This window comes from Microplitis mediator, chromosome 3 (genome assembly GCF_029852145.1).
Source record: "Microplitis mediator isolate UGA2020A chromosome 3, iyMicMedi2.1, whole genome shotgun sequence".
Classification (NCBI taxonomy): Eukaryota; Metazoa; Arthropoda; class Insecta; order Hymenoptera; family Braconidae; genus Microplitis; species Microplitis mediator.
Window position 1 is genome coordinate 23739628 of NC_079971.1, and position 14777 is coordinate 23754404.

General features: G+C 29.3%; 1 protein-coding gene and 1 pseudogene across 2 annotated transcripts in view; both read right to left on the reverse strand.

Moving 5' to 3' along the window:
- Positions 1–2826, reverse strand: part of LOC130665160 (potassium voltage-gated channel protein Shaw) — a 37272-nt gene extending 34446 nt beyond the window's left edge. For both annotated transcript variants that reach the window (XR_008989517.1, XM_057465450.1), the window contains exon 1: positions 2401–2826. The gene's annotated coding sequence lies outside the window, so the exon portion shown is untranslated. The remainder of the gene's footprint in view (positions 1–2400) is intronic.
- A 243-nt stretch (positions 2827–3069) lies between these two features.
- Positions 3070–9336, reverse strand: LOC130666000 (putative uncharacterized protein DDB_G0286901; annotated as a pseudogene).
- Between the last annotated feature and the right edge of the window lie 5441 nt (positions 9337–14777).

Consider the following 14777-nt stretch of genomic DNA (forward strand, 5'->3'; position numbering starts at 1 on the left):
TATTTACGAAAAAAGTATGAGGTTGGACTTTTTAAGGGAATTTGTGAGAAAATTCTAATTTTCCAAACTTGTAATTTTTGTAATTTCAATTCTTCGGAGTGAAATCAATCGGAAATTTTCTGGGCTACAAAATTGCACTGATATAATTTTTCAAAATTTTTGATAGTTTTCGAGATATTTACAAAAAAAGTGTGAAATTGGATTTTTGAAAGAAATTTTCGGAAAAATTCAAATTTTTGAAACTTGTAATTTTTGTAATTTAAATTTTTGAGAATAATATCTTTTGGAAATTTTCTGGACTACAAAATTGCACTGACATAATTTTTTGAAATTAATGATAGTTTTCGAGATATTTCTAAAAAAAGATCAAAAAGTATAGGATTGGATTTCTTAAGGGAAATTTTGAGAAAATTTCCATTTATTAAACTTGTAATTTATGAAATTTGAATTTTTTAGAGTGTAAAGTATAGGAAATTTTGTGGGCTAGAAATTAGCATTGATATTAATTTTCGAAATTTTCGATAGTTTTCGAGATATTTCTAAAAAACGTTCAAAAAGTATGAGGTTGAATTTTTCAAAGAATTATTTGAAAATTTCCAATTTTTAAAACTTGAAATTTCTGTAATTTGAATTTTTTGGAGTGGAATTTTCAGGAAATTTTCTGGGCTACAAAATTGCACTGATATGATTTTCCAAAAATATCGATATTTTCCGAGCTAAACGGAAAAGAATATCGCGAGCTCCTAAAAAAAAAAAACCGACGTTTTAAAACTTCTTATAACAACGGCAATTATCCAGCCATAATTAACTTTAAATAATTGGGATAGTAAAAAATAAAACAGTTTTTAAAATATCTAGCGGTAAAACTTTTTTTTTTATTGTCAAACTTTTTTCGCTCTGGGCACGAAAAAGTAAGAAACAATTTTTTTCTCCACAACAAAAATAAAATAGTTCTTTTTTTTCTTTACTTCATTCAATTTTTTTTATTACACAGGCAACTTTGAATGTAAAAATGTGCAAGTTGTTTGAAAACAGAGTTGCGATCGAAACTAGAACGTATCGTGACGTCACGCATGCGAGTAGTAAATGCAGGAAAATTTTTTTTTGTATGTTTTGTTATATATTAGAATTCTATGTTTTGCTTTCATGTTTTTATTTAAATTTTAAAAAAAATATTTATATAAATATGTATACATATACATATATTTACATTTATGTACAAAATTAACGAAAAGTGACACAAAATATAAATAAATCAAATTTTTATAAAAAAATTCGCATCTAATTTTTTGAATTTAAGATCGATCTTGTTACTAATAGATCTATTAGATATATACTCATATATATAGATTTATAATTAATTATAAATTTTCAAATTTTTTTTTACCTCCAAAATTTTTTAATTAAAAATCAAAATTTCAAATTCTCGAAATTTGGTTATTTTTTTTTTGTCGATCTGGTTTAGGTACAGATCTAGATCTAGATTTATATAGATCTAGTATACGTGTAATTCCAGATTTATATTTTTGGAGACCTAATTTTTTTCTGGGATATTGTGACTGTTTTAGAAAATTTATGATAGCGGGTGACAATTAAAAGATTGTTGACATTTTGTGATATTTATATATATATATATATATATATATATATATATATATATATATATATATATATATATAACAACAAATAAATTATGTAGAGTAAGCATACTATATAACAATCGATAGTCAACGTGTACGCATGCAATCTATTATAAAAAAAAAAAAATTGTTCGCTTAAATTCTTAATATTTTTTTTAATCAGATTATTTTTTATCTAAAATCTGTTAGAAATTTTTTTTATCAGATTTAAAAAAATTTTTTTTTTTCTGCCAAGTAAATTTTTTACGAATTATTTGAAATTTCGTCGAAATTAGGAACATAAAAAAAAAAGCAAAATTTTAATTGAATCAAAAATTTAATTAATTTTTTTCAAAAAAAATTAATTGAAGTTTTGTGAAAATTACGACCATATAATTAATTAAAATTTTAATTGAATCGAAAATTAAAAATTACACTTAATTCCGTTTCATTAAATTCTTTTACATGAAAAAAAAACAAAAATACAATTCGCAAAAATCTCAAAATTTGTTTTAATTTTTCATCATTCACCCAAAAAATTTTATCACCACTGATACAAATTTTACTACAAAAAAAAAAATTGAATTTTGAACCACAAAAAATTAATTAATTTTTGGTAATTAAACTCCAATTTAATTTCAAATTTCTCTAATTAAAATCTCTCTGTACGTCAATTAAAAAAAAAATTACTCATATTAATCTTAAATACAAAAAAAAAAAAAATATATATGACCAGTAAAATAAAACTTCACCCCTAAATAATTAAAAAAAAAAAACCCACCCTCAAATCTTGTCTCATGTCTTAGTAATCGCGTAACATTTCCAGCTCTGTAATTATTTTATAATAATAAGTCATCACCCACTTCACATAAAATCACCATACACTCACATTTAATCCAGTCAGTAATTAATTAATTACGTAATTAACTTATTAATCAATAAATCGATTTATTTATTTACAAATAAATAATAATAATTATTATTATTTTGAACTGCACTTCACTACACACACGGCAGTGATTAAAATTAAATATATATATATATCTATATATGTATATATGTATATATATATATATATATGAATAATATTATTAATTAAAGTAAATAATGAATATTAATAATAATAAAATCATACGGTGACACGAGTCAGGGCGTTACACATAAAAAAAGGTGACAACAAACCCGTACGTGATGCACCGGATGCTACGGTCTAACGTAGACTGAACTGACCCCGACTGGAAGTGGCGCCACAGGAGGTACGTGGATGAAAAAAGTACACTGACGATCTGCAGGGGTAGTAAAAGGGGGTGAGTTTAAAGGTAAGGGTGAGTAGAGAGTAGAGGGTGCTGTTTGATAAAGAGAAAGTGGGGGTGGGTGGGGGAAGGGATGAAACAAGGGAATGGTTTGTGCTCGTTCAAGGGGTGCAGAAATTATTACGCGCAGGCGTTCCCTAGTCGCCGCTTCCGTGCGGTTTCATGTTGAATTCTAGACACTGATTCGAATTCCAACTGCCGCAGTTATCATGTACCGAGTCCCTGGTCTTCAACACCTTCTGATTTATCGATGACCAATTGGGTCCATTCGAGCTAGACGATACGTTGGTTTTACTACTGGACGGCTTAAGAACAGGAACTGGGTTTTATTTTAAAAAAAAATTTTTTTTTATTAATAGGTATATATATATATATGTATATATAGGCGCATGGAAACTTTGTAATTTATGTTTATATATTTGCGGTTGATGTTTATTCCGTGTACTGAAGAAAATGGGATAATTTTGCTTGAGGCCATTAGTCATCTGGTTCTTTTATGTTTTTTCTTTTATTATTTTTTTTTTATAATCATCATTCATATTTTTTTTCATACTTTTAGTTAGTTATTTATTTAAATATATTAAAGTACAATTATTTAAGACGGAAAAAAAATTTCTAATTAGTTGATAAAATTTGTCATATTTTTTTAAGTATGAAAAGACGTAGAGGAAGATCGGGGAAAATGGACATCAATTATGAGACAGGTTTTTTTTACTTTTATTTCATGATTCAGTTTTTCGGTGCTCAGAAAAACGATCAGAATGACAGACATATTTTTTTTTATACAAATTTGAAATTGCCAGCTGGTCAACTTACCTCTCCCCCACTCATTTTTTACAAATTGTCCATAAAATTTATTTTTACAAAACTAAATTTCTTTTATCAAAAGTAGAATCTCATGTCGTCTGATTTTCCTTGTATATTTATCATATTATATATAAATATATATAGGGGGTGGCGGGCAAAACAGACCACCCCTACCAATTGGTAAGCAATTTTTTTTACAGAATTTCGATCACTTATGTATAATTTTGTGTCCGAAAATTGATATATATCAATATCTATATAAGTATATATATATATTTGTAGTATGGTTACAATAAAATAAAATTAACAATATTTATGAGACATCAAAGTACCAGGACTGGAGTATACAGAAAACCTATACACGAATTGTCTATTAAAAATTTTATTCTACAGCATAAAGCTAAGTGGAGGATTTAAAAACGTTTTACTAGGACTTTAGTGGCATGTGAGGAGACTATTCAGTAGCCCGAGGTACGAAATCCTCTACAAATTATATATAACTACCTTAAACATTTCACAAGTTTTAATTAAAACCGCTAATTATGTATAATTATTTCAATCTGATGTCAAGGAAAATGACAAGTACTTAATTTTAGAAAATTACCCAAAGAAAATTTTTATTATGAATAAATACAAATTTTTTTTTTCCTTTCGAAATTCACTGGCATAAATTATTATTCTTTGACACAGAATTGAATACATTTTTTTTATGTTCTCATATAGTAGGCTAATACAGAAAAAATTATAACAACAAAAACAACAACAACAACAAAAACAACAACAACAACAACAACAAAAACAAAAAAAACAACAACAACAACAACAACAACAACAACAACAACAACAACAACAACAACAACAACAACAACAATAACAACAACAACAACAACAACAATAACAATAACGGCAACCACCACAACAACAAAAGCAATAACAACAACAACCGCATCAACAAGAACAAGAACAAGAAAACTAACAACAACAGCAACAACGACAACAATAACGACAACAAGAACAACAACAACAACAACAACAACAACAACAACAACAACAACAACAACAACAAGAACAACAACAAAAACAAGAACAAGAACAAAAACAACAACGATAACGACAATAACAACAACGACAACAATAACAACCATAACAATAACAACAACAACAACAGCAGCAGCAACAACAACAACTAAAACAATAACAATAACGACAACTGTGACAACAATAACACAACAATAATAATAATAATAATAATAATAATAATAATAATAATAATAATAATAATAATAATAATAATAATAATAATAATAATAATAATAATAATAATAATAATAATAATAATAATAATAATAATAATAATAATAATAATAATAATAATAATAATAATAATAATAATAATAATAATAATAATATTAATAATAATAATAATAATAATAATAATAATAATAATAATAATAATAATAATAATAATAATAATAATAGTAATAAAAAGAACAACAATAAAAAATATATAGATGTATATATTTTTTTTTCTATGAATTCCTTTAGAGTGGTATTTTAAGAAAGTTTGTTTTTACGGTTAAATTTTTTATACTTTACTATTTCAAGTTGAAAGCTTAAAAGATTGAGTCGGCGTACGCTGTAAGACAAGTAGAAATTTTACGCTAAATTGTAAAAGTTCGGTTGTTCTGAAACTAAAGACCCATTTATCTTGGTAATAACTGAAAATAATGTGACGGAAAATACGTTGGAAACAATAAAATAATTGTTATTATTATTATTATTATTGACAAAGTTGGTTTAAAAAAAAAAAAGAAATCGTTAAAGAAATATAAGTATAGATGATTTTTATTAAAAATATATAGTAGAAGTAGTGAATTTAAATGGCAGTAAGGGGAAGCTAAAATTCAATTTTTATATAACTCCGTTGTATTCGTTTTTATTTTATTTTTATACCGAGTTACGGATCCCGCGGGAGAGCACAGACATTTTTAGGTCCTCATGGCGACCGGTGTAAGGGCGTGAAAAAACTTTTGGTGATATCTGATGTATATTGTCTGGAAGATTAGAATTGAGTGACTAGCCATTTTTTATTTTTTCAAGCGCCCTTATGATTCCCGAGATAAGGGCCGATATCTACGAGGGGAGATAATAATTTCTTTACTTTTTTACTTTTACATATTAATGAAATTGGTTAGTAGTAGAAATTTTTTTTGGCCCTTATGGTTCCTGGTATAGGTCTTGGGAACCATAAGGGCCAATTAACAAACCTTCAATTTTTACTGTTTCATTTTTAGACTATTACCTGGAAATTATAACGATTTCTAGTAAATTTTTTTCTCAAGGTCCTTACGACTCTCCAATAGGTCGAGGAAACCATAAGGGCCAATAAAAAATTTTTATGGATGATAATGCATACGATTTTACTCTGAAGTCTAAAATTCAAAATAGGGAAAATTTCTAATTTTTTGGCCCTCATGGTTCCCGAGACCTATACCAGGAACCATAAGGGCCAAAAAATTAAAAAGTTTTACTTTTTTAATTCTTTGACTTCAGATGGAAATCGTATTAATTACATAATTAAAATTTTTTATTGGCCCTTATGGGTCCAGGTATAGGTTCCGGGAATTCTAAGGGCCGATTAACTTTAAATTTTTACTATTTTATTTTTAGACTAACATGAAAATTATAACGATTTCTAGTCAATTTTTTTCTCAAGGTCCTTACGATTCTCCAATAGGCCGAGGGAACCATAAGGGCCAATAAAAAATTTCTATTCATGATAATTCATACGATTTTACCCTGAAGTCTGAAATTCAAAAAAAAAAATTTCTAATTTTTTGGCCCTTACGGTTTCCGGTATAGGTCCTGACATCCATAAGGGCCAAAAAATGAGAACTTTTCACTTTTTTGACTTCAGATGGAAATCGTATTAATTACATAATTAAAATTTTTTATTGGCCCTTATGGTTCCTGGTATAGGTTCCGGGAATTCTAAGGGCCGATTAACTTTAAATTTTTACTATTTTATTTTTAGACTAACATGAAAATTATAACGATTTCTAGTCAATTTTTTTCTCAAGGTCCTTACAATTCTCCAATAGGTCGAGGGAACCATAAGGGCCAATAAAAAATTTCTATTCACGATAATTCATACGACTTAACTCTAAAGTCTGGAATTCAAAAAAGTGAAAATTTCTAATTTTTTGGCCCTTACGGTTCCCGGTATAGGTCCTGACATCCATAAGGGTCAAAAAATTCAAATTTTCACTTTTTGATTTCGAGATTTCTGATTAAAATCCTGGTAATTACCATAACCAAAATTTTTTATTGGCCCTTATGGTTTCCTTGACCTATTCCAAGGACCATAAGGGCCAAATTTTTTTTAACTCTTCCAATTTTGCATTTTTAGACAAAATTGCATAAAAAAAATTTAAGGTCATTCCCTCTCATCGCTACAGCTTGCAAGGTTACGCCCTTACTGTATCTGTAACGCGATTTATCACGCTCACTAATGAAAAACTAGGTGATGCGTTCATGGTTCTGGTTGAACTATACCGCGAAGTGGAAAAAAAGTTAAAAAAAAAAATAAATGAAATAGAGTGTAATGATATAATGATTAATGATTAAAAGGGTTAGTGAATGTAGGCTTAAATCCTCCGTCAGACATCAGAGAACAAGTGACCTTTATTCATCTTGTATATAACCCTCGACTCGTTTCACTTTTCCTGTAAGTAGCACAAGTCATTGAATGAACATAAATGTATAAAATAAAACCCAGATTAAATTAGATTGAAGGGTAAAAAAGTATAGAATAGTATTATGGGTACTAGTAGTGTACCCGGAGTCGGGGTTAGAGCTTTAAGCTCAAGCTGAAGCTGAATCTTTTGAATAAAATGAATAAGACGTTATGGAGAGAATGCGGGTGGATGTCAACAAAATGAAAGACGTCGGTTAAAAAATAAGTATAAAAATATAAAAATGAAAGAACGGACTGCTCCGGTAGTGAGTCTCCAGTCTTTGTATAGTTGAGAACTATATATACCTGTTTTTTGTAAAGACGATACGAAGCTTTAATAGAGATTTTATTTTGTCTGAAGAAAAATTTAAAAACTTAATTTTCATTCTCTTTGTTTTCGAAACTTCAGTTTATGATGTATGCTATTCATTGTTATATACTTACGATCATAATAACAATAATAGTATTCTTGCTCCTGGCTTACGGAAACAACTTTAGTATATATACATATGTATTTATATGTATATTTAAGATATACATATTCACCTGTTTCTGATGCAAATGAAAAAATATTCGATCTACTGGCTGTTTATTTTTATGAGCATTGAAAAATTTTAAAACATAAAATTTAGTTATTATTATTTGTTATTGTTGTTGTTTTTGTTGTTGTGTAATTAGTACTATTGCTCTTATAGTTGTTGTTGCTGTTCTTGTTATCATTGTTGATGTTTTTGTTGTTACTATTGCTGTTGTTTTTGTTGTTGTTGTTATTATTGTTGCTGTTGTGTAGCTAGTACTATTGCTCTTATTGTTGTTGTTACTGTTCTTGTTATCAATTTCCGTTGTTTTTATTGTTGTTGTTGTTGTTGTTGTTCTTATTATTGTTGTTGTTGCTGTTCATGTTATCATTGTTGTTGTTTTTGTTGTTACTATTGCTGTTGTTTTTGTTGTTGTTGTTATTATTGTTGCTGTTGTGTAGCTAGTACTATTGCTCTTATTGTTGTTGTTACTGTTCTTGTTATCAATTTCGGTTGTTTTTATTGTTGTTGTTGTTGTTCTTATTATTGTTGTTGTTGCTGTTCTTGTTATCAATTTTGGTTGTTGTTGTTGTTGTTGTTGTAGTTATTATTATTACTGTTATTGTTGATTTTGTTGTCGTTGTTGTTGTTATTATTGTTGTTGTTGTTGTTGTTGTTGTTGCTGTTATTGTTGTGTAGCTAGTACTATTGCTCTTATTATTGTTGTTGCTGTTGTTGTTATTATTGCTGTTGTTGTAGTTATTATTATTACTGTTATTGTTGATGTTGTTGTTGTTGCGGTTATTGCTGTGTAGCTAGTACTATTGCTCTTATTGTTGTTGTTGTTGCTGTTCTTGTTATTAATTTCGGTTGTTTTTGTTGTTGCTGTTGTTGTAGTTATTATTATTATTGATGTTGTTGTTGTTGTTGTTGTTGTTGTTGTTGTTGTTGTTATTGTTATTATTATTGTTGTTGTTGTTGTTGTTGTTGTTGTTGTTGTTGTTGTTGTTGTTGTTGTTGTTGTTGTTGTTGTTGTTGTTGTTGTTGTTGTTGTTGTTGTTGTTGTTGTTGTTGTTGTTGTTGTTGTTGTTGTTGTTGTTGTTGTTGTTGTTGTTGTTGTTGTTGTTGTTGTTGTTGTTGTTGTTGTTGTTGTTGTTGTTGTTGTTGTTGTTGTTGTTGTTGTTGTTGTTGTTGTTGTTGTTGTTGTTGTTGTTGTTGTTATCAATTTCGGTTGTTTTTGTTGTTGTGATGTTGTTCTTGTTATTATTGTTATTACTGTTATTGTTGATGTTGTTGTCGTTGTTGTTGTTATTATTATTGTTGTTGTTATTGTTATTATATGAATTGTTGTATTTTTACATAAAATTTTGTAAAAAAAAAAAGCTCAACAATTTTATCCGTAAATAAAATAGTTGAGAGAATCTCCTAAAGTTTGAAAAAAAAATTTATTTAAAAATTCAAAGACTAAAAATATTACAACTATACACTAAAAGTTAACAGTTAATAATAAAGTTTAATTAAATGTAAGCACAAAAATCATCAAAAGAAAATTTTTAAACTAAATCTATCTGTCTATTTATCTATCTATCAGTTAAAAAAAGTTTAAGTAAGAATATTTCTTACCGAAATTGAAACGCCAGTAGACGAAAATAAATAAGAATCCGTTGCGCGAGGAACTGGGTGATAAAAAACCCGAAGTCTGTTAAATGTTTCGTTTAGTTTTTAGTGTTTTTTCTTCTTTTTTTTGTTCAACAAACACAACTCTGTGTAGAGGGTGAGAATGGTCCCAGAGCGGCCTCCAATGAACGACGTCATTGGCTTTTCACCGGTGATGAATAGCTTGGGAGCCGTTTGCTAAAGGTACAACCTACATTAGAAGAAACTTTATGACCGGCCAACTAAAACCACCCACCAGCTGTCCGTTTCAACCATCATACTAAATTACAACTAGTAGTGTCTAATTGAAACTGTCGCATTTCACATTACTATTAATACTCAAGTTAATTCGTAATTCAACTCAAAACTCTAAACTCATAAAGTTCCAACTCTGGCTCTAGCTCTGGCCCTGGTTCTCGTCGTCCATTCGATGTTTATTTAGACTTATCGCACATTAATATTGATAAGCGTGATTATTTACTGAGTGGTCGATAGGGTAAGAAAATAAGATAAGGGTAAATAGGTCAGATTAAAAAAATTAACCGATCGATACACAAGAGATGGCCATCGACTTTACATCAAAATGTCCAGGACACGTTTCTGTGCGGAATCTGGAACTCAAAAATTTCGATTCTGATACTTCCGTAAATTAATTTAGTTTCTTAATTGACACCGACTTCTTTGGATAGTAATCGGGTTTGCTGAGAGCGAGCAGTCGAACACGTCAAACATCATCTCATAAAATAATTTCCTCTTACCATATCGTAAAATCCACAAACCACTCCATTTACTTCCTAAGCTATGTTTACGTGAACTTATTTCAAAATAAACTCAAGCAAACACTTGGCGCCATAATTAAAAAAATGAAATCTCTTTAAAAATAGATTCATTATAATTAACTTGCCTCCATTCTCTTTCTATATAATTTCGCTGCATAAATTAAACTTCTCACGGTCGAGAAACCTCAACTTCATCTTCAACTCTGACAAAAAAAAATTGTTCCATCTGTGATAAATTATTAATCAATTTTTTTTTTCATTTCTATAGTAGCTCAGGTGCATTTAAGAAATCGTTACATCTGTCACCCAACAGTTATATAATAAATTACTTCCTTATTGGTCTATGTCTCTGTAATGATTTACTATGCACCCAGTATCTAATACCCAGTACCCAGTACTTAATGCTTGATACCTCGTTCTTGATACCTAGTACCTAATATTCAGTATCTACCAAGTACCGCGTAACTCGTATCCATTGTTTAATACTTAGTACTCAATACCTAATATCTAATACCCAGTGCTTTATACTCAATACCTATTACCTTATATTCAATACCTAGTACCCAATATCGAGAATCTAATACCCAGTACCAAGTATTCATTGCCTAATACTGAGTACCTAGTATCCATTGCCTAATACTCAGTACTCAATACCTAATACCCAGTACTTGATATCGAGTATCGAGTACCTAATATCTAGTACCAGAACCCAATACCCAGTACCGAGTTCCTAATACTCAGTATCTAGTATTCATGGTCTAATACTCAGTAACAAATACCCAGTACTCATCACCGAGTACTTAATACCCAGTCTCATCACCGGGTACTTAATACCCAGTACCGAGTACATAATACCCAGTACCTAGTATCCACTGCCTAATACTCAGTTCTCAATACCTAATACCCAGTACTCAGCACCCAGTACTTGATATCCAGTATCGAGTACCTAATAGCCAGTAATCAGCACCGAGTACTTGATACTCAGTACCCAATACCCACTTCCGAGTACTTAATACCCAGTACCTAGTATCCATTGCCTAATATTCAGTACCCTATACCCAGTACCGAGTACCTCATACCCAGTATCTAGTATCCATTGCCTAATACTCAGTACTTAATACCCAATACCTAGTACCTAGTATCCATTGCCTAATATTCAGTACCCTATACCCAGTACCGAGTACCTCAAACCCAGTATCTAGTATCCATTGCCTAATACTCAGTACTTAATACCCACTACCTAGTACCTAGTATCCACTGCCTAATATTCAGTACTCAATACCTAATACCTCATACCTAGTAATCAGCACCGAGTACTTGATACCCAGTTTCAAGTACTTGATATCCAGTTTCAAGTACTTGATACCCAGTTTCAAGTACTTAATACCCAGTACCTAGTATCCGCTGCCTAATACCCAGTACTCAGCACCCAGTACTTGATATCCAGTACCCAATACCCACTTCCGACTACTTAAAACCCAGTATCTAGTATCTATTGCCTAATACTCAGTACTCAATACCTAATACTCAGTACCCAGTACCTAGAATCCATTGCCTATAATACCTCGTACCTAAAATCCAGTTCCCAGTACTTAATACTCAGTACCTAGTACCCCGTATCTAGTATCCAGTCGGATATATCCAGTAAAACATAATGCGCATTGCAGACTATTCATGTAAATCGTGACGTTGATAACCCAGCTGAGAACTCTGCAAGACAATTTAACTCATAAATATACTCAGCATCTCTTGGCTTCGTCTTCTTTCAGCTTTTAGCCATCCCCAGTTCTAGAAGCTCTACATATATAAGTGCAGATGGTAATTTAGATTGGGCTATTGATTAAAAAGACAACCAGGCAACCGTTCTTTTATAGTCATCAGCAATCTCCGATCAGTCTATAGATAAATGTACAACTATAGTAAGTAGTATTGTTATCAAGATACATATAGTGTGATATCGGCTCGGGGAATCGAAAATAAACTTTGTGTAATTTAGGATTTTGTGGGGGGCGAACATGCCTTGTTTATAGATAAACAAGATCATTAGTCGTGATCTAGAGTCAGAGACCACTTGGTTATCAAGTGAGTTCTCAAGGCTCTGGGTATATAAAGTCTAGGGTCTAGGGTATAGACTGGGTTTAGTTGCCCGCTACAAGTTTTAGCGCATGCAGAAGAGGGTTTTCCTCAAGAGACTTAACTTCAAAAGCTTAACTTTAACATCACTATCACATTCACCGAAATTTTGAACCTGTAATATCTACCACAGGGAAAATTACATTTGCATACGTTGATTTAAATATTATTATTATTTTCATTTGCAATCCGAGAAATTTGATTTTGAAATTGTTATTTTTTTTTAGATGATTTTTTTTTCATGCGCGAAATAGAGATTTTAAAAAATTTTTTTCACGATCATAGGGAAGACACAATTTTTTTTTCTACAATTTGAAAAAATTTTCGAAATATTACCATCAAATTAAAAAAAAAAATTTTAATAATTTTTCATGCCCATTTTGCCCAAAAATTTTTTAAAAATTAAAATTAAAAAATTCCTACTGTTTTTTTTTTACAATTCAAAAAAATTTCTCAAAATATTTCCATCAAATTCAAAAAATTTTTCATGCCTTTTTTGCCCAAAAATTTTTTGAATTAAAATTAAAATATTCCTACTGTTTTATTTTTTACAATTCAAAAAAATTTCTCAAAATATTTCCATCAAAATAAAAAAATTTTTCATACCCTTTTTGCCCAAAAATTTTTTAAAAATTAAAATTAAAAAATTCATACTGTTTTTTTTTTACAATTCAAAAAAATTTCTCAAAATATTTCCATCAAAATAAAAAAATTTTTCATACCCATTTTGCCCGAAAAAATTTTTTGAATTAAAATTAAAATATTCCTACTGTTTTTTTTTACAATTCAAAAAAATTTCTCAAAATATTTCCATCAAAATAAAAAAATTTTTCATGCCCTTTTTGCCCAAAAATTTTTTAAAAATTAAAATAAAAAAATTCCTACTGTTTTTCTTTACAATTCAAAAAAATTTCTCAAAATATTTCCTTTAAATTCAAAAAAAAATTCAAATAATTTTTGATGCTCATTTTGCCCGAAAAAATTTTTGAATTAAAACTAAAAAATTCTTACTGTTATTTTTTCTACAATTCAAAAAAATTTTTCAAAATATTTCCATCTTAAAAAAAAAAAATTCAAATAATTTTTCATACCCATTTTGTCAGGAAATTTTTTATAAAATTAAAATTAAAATATTCCTACTGTCTTTTTTAATTTTAAAAAATTTCTCAAAATATTTCCATGTCCATTTTCCCCAGCCCTCCCCCTCAATTTTAATTAAAATAAAAATATTCCCAGTGTTGATTAATTAATTTTTCCTCGGCCGATTTCACCCCACGTAATTATCATAATAAAATAATTCCAGTACTCTTTCCATAACAGAAAGTACATACATTAAATTGACGAGTCAAAAGATAGAAGATAATGAAAAACCCGGGGTATATATTAAAAAAACTTGACTCTTGTTGCGTCATGTCATCGCTTACTTCAAAAGACAGTTCTAAGTTTCTCATACTCTATATTATAATCCCCATTTTTTTTCATTCCTCAGTCATACATTTATACATATTTATATATTTATATATATACCATAGTTCCCTCTCTGTTCCTCTTATTGTCAGCGCCGGGAGCGAAGCAGAATGACGCTTTTCGCTTGAGCGTAGCCCCGAGTGGCGAATTCAGAGCCGGATACTTCAGTGAGTGACGTTCAGGCGGTCGATGCGACGCGTGCGCCGTCAGCCTCGTGCGGTAGCGTCATGTAGTTAATGACAACCATACCATCACACAAATTCTTACCCTTACCCCACTCGCTTACTGTTTTATTTTTGTCATATATATATTTATATATTTATAATTAGACCGAACCAGTCTTTAATTAATTCTTAGATAATGATGATAATAAAAATAATACCCGACTACCGCACGGCGGGATAATTCGAAAAAAAATTCACGTGGCGTTGAAAAATTTTTCTTTCCTATCCCGCCGTGTCCGTCTTATTTGTAAGTTTTTTTTTTCAAAAATATATGAAATTTATTTATTTAATTATTTACAAATTTATTTATATTTTATACATATGTATGAGGTTGTAATTAGGGGTATGCGAATAATTCGAATTTTCGAATTTCTTTGATCGAATCGAACCAAAATATTCGATTCAAACTTTGAATCGAATAATTCGAATTTTTCGAATTATTTGACAGTTTTCGAACAATTCGTAAATTTTCGAATGATTCATGAATTTTAAAATGATTCGAAGAGTTTCGAATAAATTGAAAAT